This window comes from Monodelphis domestica, chromosome 5, assembly GCF_027887165.1.
Source record: "Monodelphis domestica isolate mMonDom1 chromosome 5, mMonDom1.pri, whole genome shotgun sequence".
Lineage (NCBI taxonomy): Eukaryota > Metazoa > Chordata > Mammalia > Didelphimorphia > Didelphidae > Monodelphis > Monodelphis domestica.
This window is the reverse complement of record NC_077231.1, coordinates 699,601-708,971: the sequence shown is the minus strand read 5'-3', so window position 1 is coordinate 708,971 and position 9,371 is coordinate 699,601.

The following is a 9,371-nucleotide window of genomic DNA, read 5'->3' as shown; positions in this document are numbered from 1 at the left end:
GGAAAGGCAGCCACAGAGGCCTGCGCCTGGGAGAAGCCCAAGGGCCAGACTATGCCTTCCAAGCCAGGAGGACCGAGCGGCCCGGTAGCCACTTCCGGGCCTGTTTTTGTCAAGGAAGGAGAAGCTCCTGCATATCTACGGAAATGGCCCATTCCAGTGCCCTTGGCCAAGTCTGTGGAAGTCCTCCACTCCCGAGGCACGGGGCTGGGGCTCCCGGGGCCATTCCCTCGGATTCAGGCTCCGGGAGAGCTCGAAAGGGAACCCATGTGGCCCGCTGCGTCCTAAAGTGCTGGGCCCAGGGCCTTGCCTAAACGGCTTCCTATTGGGGCCCCGAACCTGGGCGCAACCACCGCGCTTCCGGAGAGTGGGTACAAGGGCCCCTTTGGCACCTCACAGTAAAGCTGCTCCGATTTCCCTCCAACTAGGACTCTGCCTCTGCCCCAGGCTGAGCTGAGGAGGGTCAGGGATCCGTCCCCGCAGATGTGGGGTGGAGGGTGAGGTCCGGAAGCCACAAAGGCAGAGTGGCCCTGCCCTCAGGGAGGAGACTCCAACCTACAGAGGAAACCCAGGTGATCTGACCCTCTCTCCTTCAGTCTTTCTATTCTGCCCTCCCATAGTCCCCTACCAAGTAGTGGCAGGTTGGAGTCAGGAGGCCCTGAGTTCAAATCCCACCTCAGACACTAGCGGTCACAGATAAAGACAAAGTTCTGTTTTTTGGTAAGGCTGTTAAATCACCAGTGCAGCGCCTGGCCTTTTAAGTCCAGCTGCCTCCCTCTGGACCACCCCAGACAAAGAAGCAAAGGGCAGCTCTGCATGTTGGACTTTTTTTAACCCTTCCCTTTCCAACAGAAGTGAGAGCAGCAGCTCCGAAGCAGAATGGTGATGAATGGTAATTGGTGATCACTTGGATTAAGTAGCCCTGCAACTTCCTCTAGAGGTTAGCTGAAAGAAGCCTCGATCCATCACCAACAGCAGAGACATCCTCTCCCCAAGTGAGCAGGCCCTTCTCCCCTCCAATCCTCTTCTGCACGGGAAGAAAATTGGCCCTCAGAGAGTCTGGTGAGAAGGTGGGCAGCAGCAGCAGAACTCCGATCCAGAATAATGATGCAAAGACTGTGGCCCAGCCTTGCACATTCCTAATGATGACCAAACTGGAGAAAGGGGTCATTTGAGAAACCCTCCCATGATTCCAAGAGAGCCAGGACCCAAACTGAGAAGGAGGGCGTCAGATAAAAAAACCAATGACTCCCATGAACTTGAGTACCCGTTGCATGCATTTCCTATAAAGTAAGGCTTCTCTTGTTCACCAGTGGACATGGCAGAGTGTAAAAAATAGAGTCGAATACAGGACTACAATCCCCACAATTCCTTGCTCCATTTCCCCAAAATGCCTTGTCATCTCACCTGGACCGAGATCGAGAAGGCATTTAAGCTGATTCAAAGGCTTTTGAGCTCTTGGCTCTTGGACTTCCGTTTTGGGGCAGGCCTGGCTTTTTTCATAATGTAGGTGAGGTTGTGTCTAGGCCTCTCTATGGCCTGGACACGTGTCTCTTATCCTGTATTTCCTTTAATCCTTAATCTTCAATAAACCTCTAAAAAATATAATACTCCTTGTAGAGAGAAACTAATTTCTACCTGCCTCAGTCTCCCCATATCACTAAATTTTAATCTTTACAAGAGCTAAAAGCCAGCCAGGTTCCTGCTGCCTGCTTTGTCTCTAAAAAAGGCCCCTCCCTGTCACCTTCTTATCAGAATCTCCTGTCTGCTCATTAGAATGATTTCTGGGGGTGCTCGGCCCCCCAAACCCACTTCACACAGCCTGGAACCTGAAGAAGGAGTTCATAGATGAAGACATCTCTACAAGGAACCTTATAGCCAAAAGGGGAAAGACTTCCAAGTCTCCAAAGACTTCTGAATGGGCTAAGTATCCTCTTTTCTCCCCCTTCCTTTTATTGCCATTTCATATTTTTCCCTGAAACAGAATAACTGTTGTTGTCGATCGCTATCGAGGTTCCTTTCTAAGATTGGCAATTTCTTTCATCTTGGAATGAGAAAAAGTCAGAAAGAAAAAGCGAGTCCTCACTCTAACTGGAGAAGGACAAATTCAAATATATTATTTGTTCATTTGGAGATTTAAAACAAACTTTCCAGAGTGCTTTTCTAAGTTTTCCCAAAGTATTGTATATTCTGAATGTAATTAATTCTCAATGGGACATCTGAAGAATTTAAGAAAGAATAATGGAGCCCTAGAATGTTTGTGGATATAACTATTCACAACAGAGGATAGTCACATTTAACTCAAGACTTGGTCTGGGTCATGTAGTCAGGAAGCTTACTGACCCCTGGGAGTGCCAACCACAAAAGATTGAATAAAAGAAATTGGGTGACTTATAGACTGTTTAGGGGACTGAGGAGGGGAGTATAGTTGATTGACTTTACAGTGGCTACAAAGAAGATGAAGATTACCTGGAAGAGGCCTAGGCTTTACAATGGACACAAAAGGGAAAGATCTAGCCAACTGGGCTACCTTGGAAAAGGACTTTGACACACAAAAGAGAGAAACTACCAGAACAACAAGAATACTTCTCAGCTGATTGAATTAGCTAGCTCCACCTAAACTACTTTAAGGTCTATTGTTACTCCAAACTGGTGAAGTTGGAGGGATTCTCATGTGACAAGGTCAAGCATGACCTCACAGCTGGACAGACCTGGGGTTCTCCAGATTTAGGTTTCTAGATTCCAACTTGACACTCTCAATCCACTGAACCACCTCCCTTCCCCCAAAAGATATTGTTTTAGAACCTCAGCAAATCATTCTCCCAAAGGGGGAACTAAGAATGTTGAATTTAAGGGAAGTGAAAAGTATTTTAATTTTTGAATTTAAAAAATTTTTTAAATTGTTTCAAAATTTAAATCTCAATTCAAGGATTCATAATATTGTTTTGGGTTTTATAATTGGATACCTAATCAGAATTTTATTTAAGATTAGCTGGCATTTTTATTTCTTTTCCATAAATGGTAAGCACAGCCATTTCCAGGTTTACAAACTTTGATAAGTTGGCGATGTGGATTTTTTTTTTTAAACCCTTACCTTCCATCTTGGAGCATTCTCCAAGATGGAAGGTAAGGGTTTTAGGCAGAAGAGTGGTAAGGGCTAGGCAATGGGGGTCAAGTGACTTGCCCAGGGTCACACAGCTGGGAAGTGTCTAAGGCCAGATTTGAACCTAGGACCTCCCAATCCTTTGAGCCACCCAACTACCCCCGGCGATGTGGATTTTATCTTTTTTGCTTTTATATTTCTATGATTTCATTTGTATCTTTTTTTAAATGTTGCTTTTATTGTATAATTACTTTGGTATGGTAAGACAAACTGTATTCTATGAATAAGTATAGAGTATATATATTTGTCCTTGGCATAAATCAATTTTAATAGAAAGAATAAAATGTTAAAAGCTAGCTAATGTCAACTGTAATTTTAAATTTTTATTTATTTAATTAAGTTAAGGTATTTTTCCATGGTTATCACATGAGTAATGTTCTTTCCCGCCAGTCCTCCCTTCCCCTTCCCATAGACAATGGAGCAATTCCACTGGGTTTTACATGTATCATTGATCATGACTTATTTCCATTTAATTTTTTAAATTAAGTTTATTTAATTAAGAATATTTTTCCATAGTTACATGATACATGTTCTCTCTCCCCTCCTCCCTCTCCCCCAGCCAATGAGTAATTCCACTGGATTTTTCATGTGTCATTGATCAAGACCTATTTCCATATTATTAATATTTGCAATAGAGTGAACATTTAGAGTCTACCTCCCCAGTCCTATCCTCATCAAACCATGTGATCAAGCTGTTGTTTTTCTTCTGTTTCTTTCTCTGGATTTGGAGAGAATTCATTCACCCAAGTCCCTTCAGACTGTCCAGGATCATTGCATTGCTGCTACTACAGAAGTCCATTACATTCAATTGTGCCTGTCTCTGTGCTAGGGACTGCTATGGAGTCACAAGAAAGAAAGACTGGAACATTATCAAAGCAAGGATAATGAATGTTTATTGTAAACAGCACACCAGATTTAAAGCTCTTCTCGAGAGACACAATCTATCCTCCCCAGAATGTGAACAGAGGAGTTAACCCATTCCCAGGATTTCTTGGAACTGTTTATGCAGCCTTGAACTGAGATTTCTATGTTTTGGCGTACTGAGAAGGAATGGTATGTCACAAACACCTGGGAAGAGGAACTCAATTCCATGAAGTCATGAAAGGTTCACTGCATCTCTGTACACTGTTCTCCTGGTTACGCTCCTTTCACTCTACATCAATTCATGGAGGTCTTCCAGTTCACATGGAATCCCTCCAGTTCATTATTCCTTTGAGCACAATATTATTCCATCCCCAACAGATACCACAATGTGTCAACTGTATTTTTGAAACCTCTAAGTTTGTCCTGTCTTCTAGGAACTTGTCCTCGAGGAAGTCCCAGACTGACATCATCTCTAAATTGAACAATAGAGGCGGAGTCAAGATGGTGGCATAGACGCAGCAAAAGTACAGACCTCTAAAAACCCTTCCTTACTGATCATAAACTGAATGCTCCTAGAGGACTGAAAATCAAACCTAACAACAAGACAGAGCAAAGGAACCCTCCTTGGACTCAATTCAAAAGGTACACCCCCCAAAAGCTGGAATTTGAGAATTTAAAGGGAAAGCAGAAGGAAGGTCCCAGGACCCCTCCCCCTCCCACATAGAGCACTAAGCTTCCATCGGAAGTGGGAACCTCTGGGTGGGCAAAGATGCTTGTCTGGAGGGTGGACCTTGCAGGTAGAGCATTGCCAGGTTCAAAGCTTCAAACACAGGCAGTGGGGAAGGATCTGAGGAGGGAGTGAAGACCTGGCAACCTGGTCACAAAGGCAGAGACCCTCCATATTGCTCAAGCCTTCCAGGAGGTTTTGGCCTCAGGGCACACCCAGCCCAACCCAGCTGAACTTAATCCCTTCAAAAGTATTCAGAGGTCAGGGAATCCCAAGCTCCAATATCACCCCCCCCCCCACAGATTGCTGGACTTTAATCCAATCAAAAACCTCCATAAGACAGGGAAGCTCAAACTCTAACACCCTTCCTCCCAGACCCACACAGAGAGATCTTCTGTCAAAGCTCCAAGAGGAGAGACTGACAGAAAACCCTCAAACCAAAAAATTGAGAGGAGCAAGAACACAGAAAAATACAGGGAGTAAATAGTGGGTAAATATGAGCAAACAACAGAAAATACAATACACAGCTTCTATACAGGCAACGAACAAAGAGGAAACAGAAGAGAGGAGGAAGGATCAGCAAATAATAAGAAATCCCAGTGAATTGGATACTGGCTTTGGAAGAACTCAAAATGCAGTTCAAGACACAATTAAGAGTGGCTGAAGACAATTGGGAAAAGAACTTAAAAACTAAGATAAGTCATCTGGAAACAGAAAATAGTGTCTTGAAAGCCAAAATCAACCAGGTTGAAAATGAGGCAAAGGAGATAAAAGATGAGGCAAAGAAGATGAAAGATGAGGCAAAGGAGATGAGAGATGAGGTAAAGAGGATGAAAGACAACCTCCAAAGAAAATCAAACCAGAAGGAGAAGGATGACCAAAAAGCCAGGAATGAAATCCAGTTTTTAAGAACCAGAATAAAACAACTAGAATTAAGTGACCTCACAAGGCAGCAGGACACTATAAAACAAAACAAAAAGAATGAAAAAAATGAGGAAAATATGAAGCATCTCATTCACAAAACAGAAGATTTAGAAAATCATTCAAGGAGAGATAATTTAAGAATTATTGGTCTACCAGAAGACCATGACAAAACAGCCTGGACATAATACTACAGGAAATTATTTAAGAAAACTGCCCTGATATTCTAGAACAAAAGGGAAAAGTAGAGATTGAAAGAATCCACAGATCACCTCCTGCACTTAATCCCCAACTGACAACACCCAGGAATGTTATAGCCAAATTCAAGAACTATCAGACCAAAGAAAAGATATTACAAACTGCCAAGAAGAAGTCATTCAGATACCACAGTACCACAGTGAGGATAACACAGGATCTGGCTGCATCTACACTGAAGGACCAAAAGTAATGGAATGTGATATTCTGGAAAGAAAGGGAACTAGGTCTACAACCAAAAATCAACTACCCAGAAAAACTGACTATATTCTTATAGGGGAAAGTATGGTCATCCAACAAAATAGAAAAATTCCAAGAATTTGTAAAGAAAAGACCAGACCTGAACAGAAATTTTGATGCCCAAGCACAGAACTCAAGAGAATCATCAAAAGGTAATTTAAAAAGAGGAAAACAAACAAACAAACAAAAAACATCTTTTTTTAAAGACTCAATAAGTTTAAATGATATGTATCCCTATAAGAAAAGAGGTCATTAGTGACTCTTAAAAACTGTTGTTATCACCTGGGCAGCTAGAAGAATTACACTTAGAGGGAACAGTGACAAACTGTATAGGATGAAATAACATGACATAAATAGGTATATAAATATATGTACGCATAAATACATATACATGTGTGTATCTCTCTCTCTTTCTCTCTCTCTCTCTCTCTCTCTCTCTATATATATATATATATACAACTAGAGCTAAAAAAAAGAGGTTAATACTAAAAGAAATGGGAAAAGAAACAAGGGGGTAAGTTTACATGTCACAAAGAAGCTCATGGCGGGAGGGGGGAGAACATCAATACACTGGAAGGGTAAAGACATTGGAGATAGGAAATACTCAACTCTTACATGCATTGAAATTGACCCAAAGAGGGAAGAACAATCCAATCCATTGGAGAAGAGAATAGATTTGCGCCCTATAGGGGAGTAGAAAGGTAACAAATGGACTGGTGGGGAGGGAAGTAGTATAAAGGAGGGAGAGGGTGGGAGTAGTTTTAAAAAGACTGCAAAGAAAATAAGGGGTGGGGGATGAAGGGAGGGGAGTAGAAAGGGAAGTAAATTAAGGGTGGGAACTAGGGGAACTGATTAAAAACAAACATTGGTGTAGAAGGAAATAGTGGAAGAAGAAAAGGCAGGATCAGGAGTAGAAATCAAAAAGCTGGGAAATACACAGCTAGTAATCATAACTGAATGTGAATGGAATGAACTCACCCATAAGATGCAAGCAAATAGCAAAGTGGATTAGATTCCAAAACCCTACCATATGCTGTCTACAAGAAACACACATGAGGAAGGTAGATACACATAGGGTGAAAGTAAGAGGATGGAGCCAAATCTATTGGGCATCAACTGATAAAAAGAAGGCAGGAATAGCAATCATGATATCAGATAAAGCCAAAGTAAAAATAAATCTAGTTAAAAGAGACAGGGAAGGTAATTACATCCTGATAAAAGGCAGTATAAACAACAAAGAAATATCTGTACTCAACATGTATGCACCAAATGATATAGCATCCAAATTTCTAAAGGAGAAACTAGAGGAGCTCAAGGATGAAATAGATAGAAAAACTATACTAGTGGGAGACCTGAACCTTCCTCTATCCGAACTAGATTAATCAAACCAAAAAATAAATAAGAAAGAGGCAAGAGAAGTGAATGAAATCTTAGAAAAATTAGAGTTAGTAGATATGTGGAGAAAAATAAATAGGGACAAAAGGGAATATACCTTCTTTTCAACAGCATGTGGTACATTCACAAAAATTGACCATGTATTAGGGCATAAAAACATTGCAAACAAGTACAAAAGAGAAGAAATAATAAATGCGGCCTTCTCAGATCACAATGCATTGAGAATAATAATTATTAAGGGTACATGGAGAGGTAAATCAAAAATTAATTGGAAATTAAACAATACAATTCTCCAAAACCAGCTAGTCAAAGAACAAATCATAGAAACAATAATTTCATTGAAAAAAATGACAATGATGAGACATCCTTTCAAAACCTATAGGATGCAGCCAAAGCAGTACTCAGGGGGAAATTTATATCCTTGAGTTCATATATTAACAAATTAGGGAGGGCAGAGGTCAATGAATTGGGCATGCAAATTAAAAAAACTAGAAAGTGAACAAATTAAAAATTCTCAGATGAAGACTAAATTAGAGATCCTAAAAATCAAAGGAGAAATTAATAAAAATGAAAGTCAAAGAACTATTGATTTAATAAATAAGACTAGAAGCTGGTACTTTGGAAAAACAAATAAAATAGAGAAAGTACTGCTCAGTCTAATTAAAAAAAGGAAAGAAGAAAACCAAATTGACAATATCCAAGATGAAAAGGGAAACCTCATCTCTAATGAGGTATCACCTCACACCTAGCAGATTGGCTAACATGACAGCAAAGGAAAGTAATGAATGTTGGAGGGGATGTGGCAAAGTCGGGACATTAGTGCATTGCTGGTGGAGTTGTAAATTGATCCAACCATTCTGGAGGGCAATTTGGAACTATGTCGAAAGGGCACTAAAAGACTGTCTGCCCTTTGATCCAACCATAGCACTGCTGGGTTTGTACTCCAAAGATATAATAAGGAAAAAGACTTGTACAAGAATATTCATAGCTGTGCTCTTTGTGGTGGCAAAAATATTGGAAAATGAGGGGATGCCCTTCAATTGGGGAATGGTTGAACAAATTGTGGTATATGTTGGTGATGGAATACTATTGTGCTCAAAGGAATAATAAAGTGGAGGGATTCTATGTGAACTGGAACAACCTCCAGGAAGTGCTGCAGAGTGAGAGGAGCAGAACCAGGAGAACATTGTACACAGAGACTGACACACTGTGGTACAATCGAATGTAATGGACTTCTCCATTAGTGGCAATGCAGTGATCCTGAACAACTTGGAGGAATCTATGAGAAAAACCAGGATTCACATTCAGAGGAAACTCTGTGGGAATAGAAACACCAAAGAAAAACAACTGCTTGAATATATGAGTCCAGGGGTTATGGTTGGGGATGTAGTCTCTAAATGAATATCCTAGTATAAACAACAACATGGATTTCCATGTTCTGATCAAGGACACAAGTAATACCCAATGAAAATTGCTCGTTGGCTGTGGGAAGGGGGAGTTGAAGGGAGGCGGGGTGGGGGTGGGGAAATAAAGTGAGTATTGTAACCAAAAAAATACAATACAATAAAAATTAAAATAAAATAAAACCAAATCCCCCAAATCCTATACCGATATAAACAAATTATAAGTCATTTGTTTTTCTTCTATGTTTCTCCTCCCACAGTTCTTTCTCTAAATGTAGATAGCATTCTCTCAGAAGTCCCTTGGGATTGTCTTGTAGTATCAAAGTCCATTACATTGGATTGTTCTAGTGTTTCACTTTCTGTGTATAATGGTCTCTTGGTTCCTCTCATTTTACTCTGCATCCGT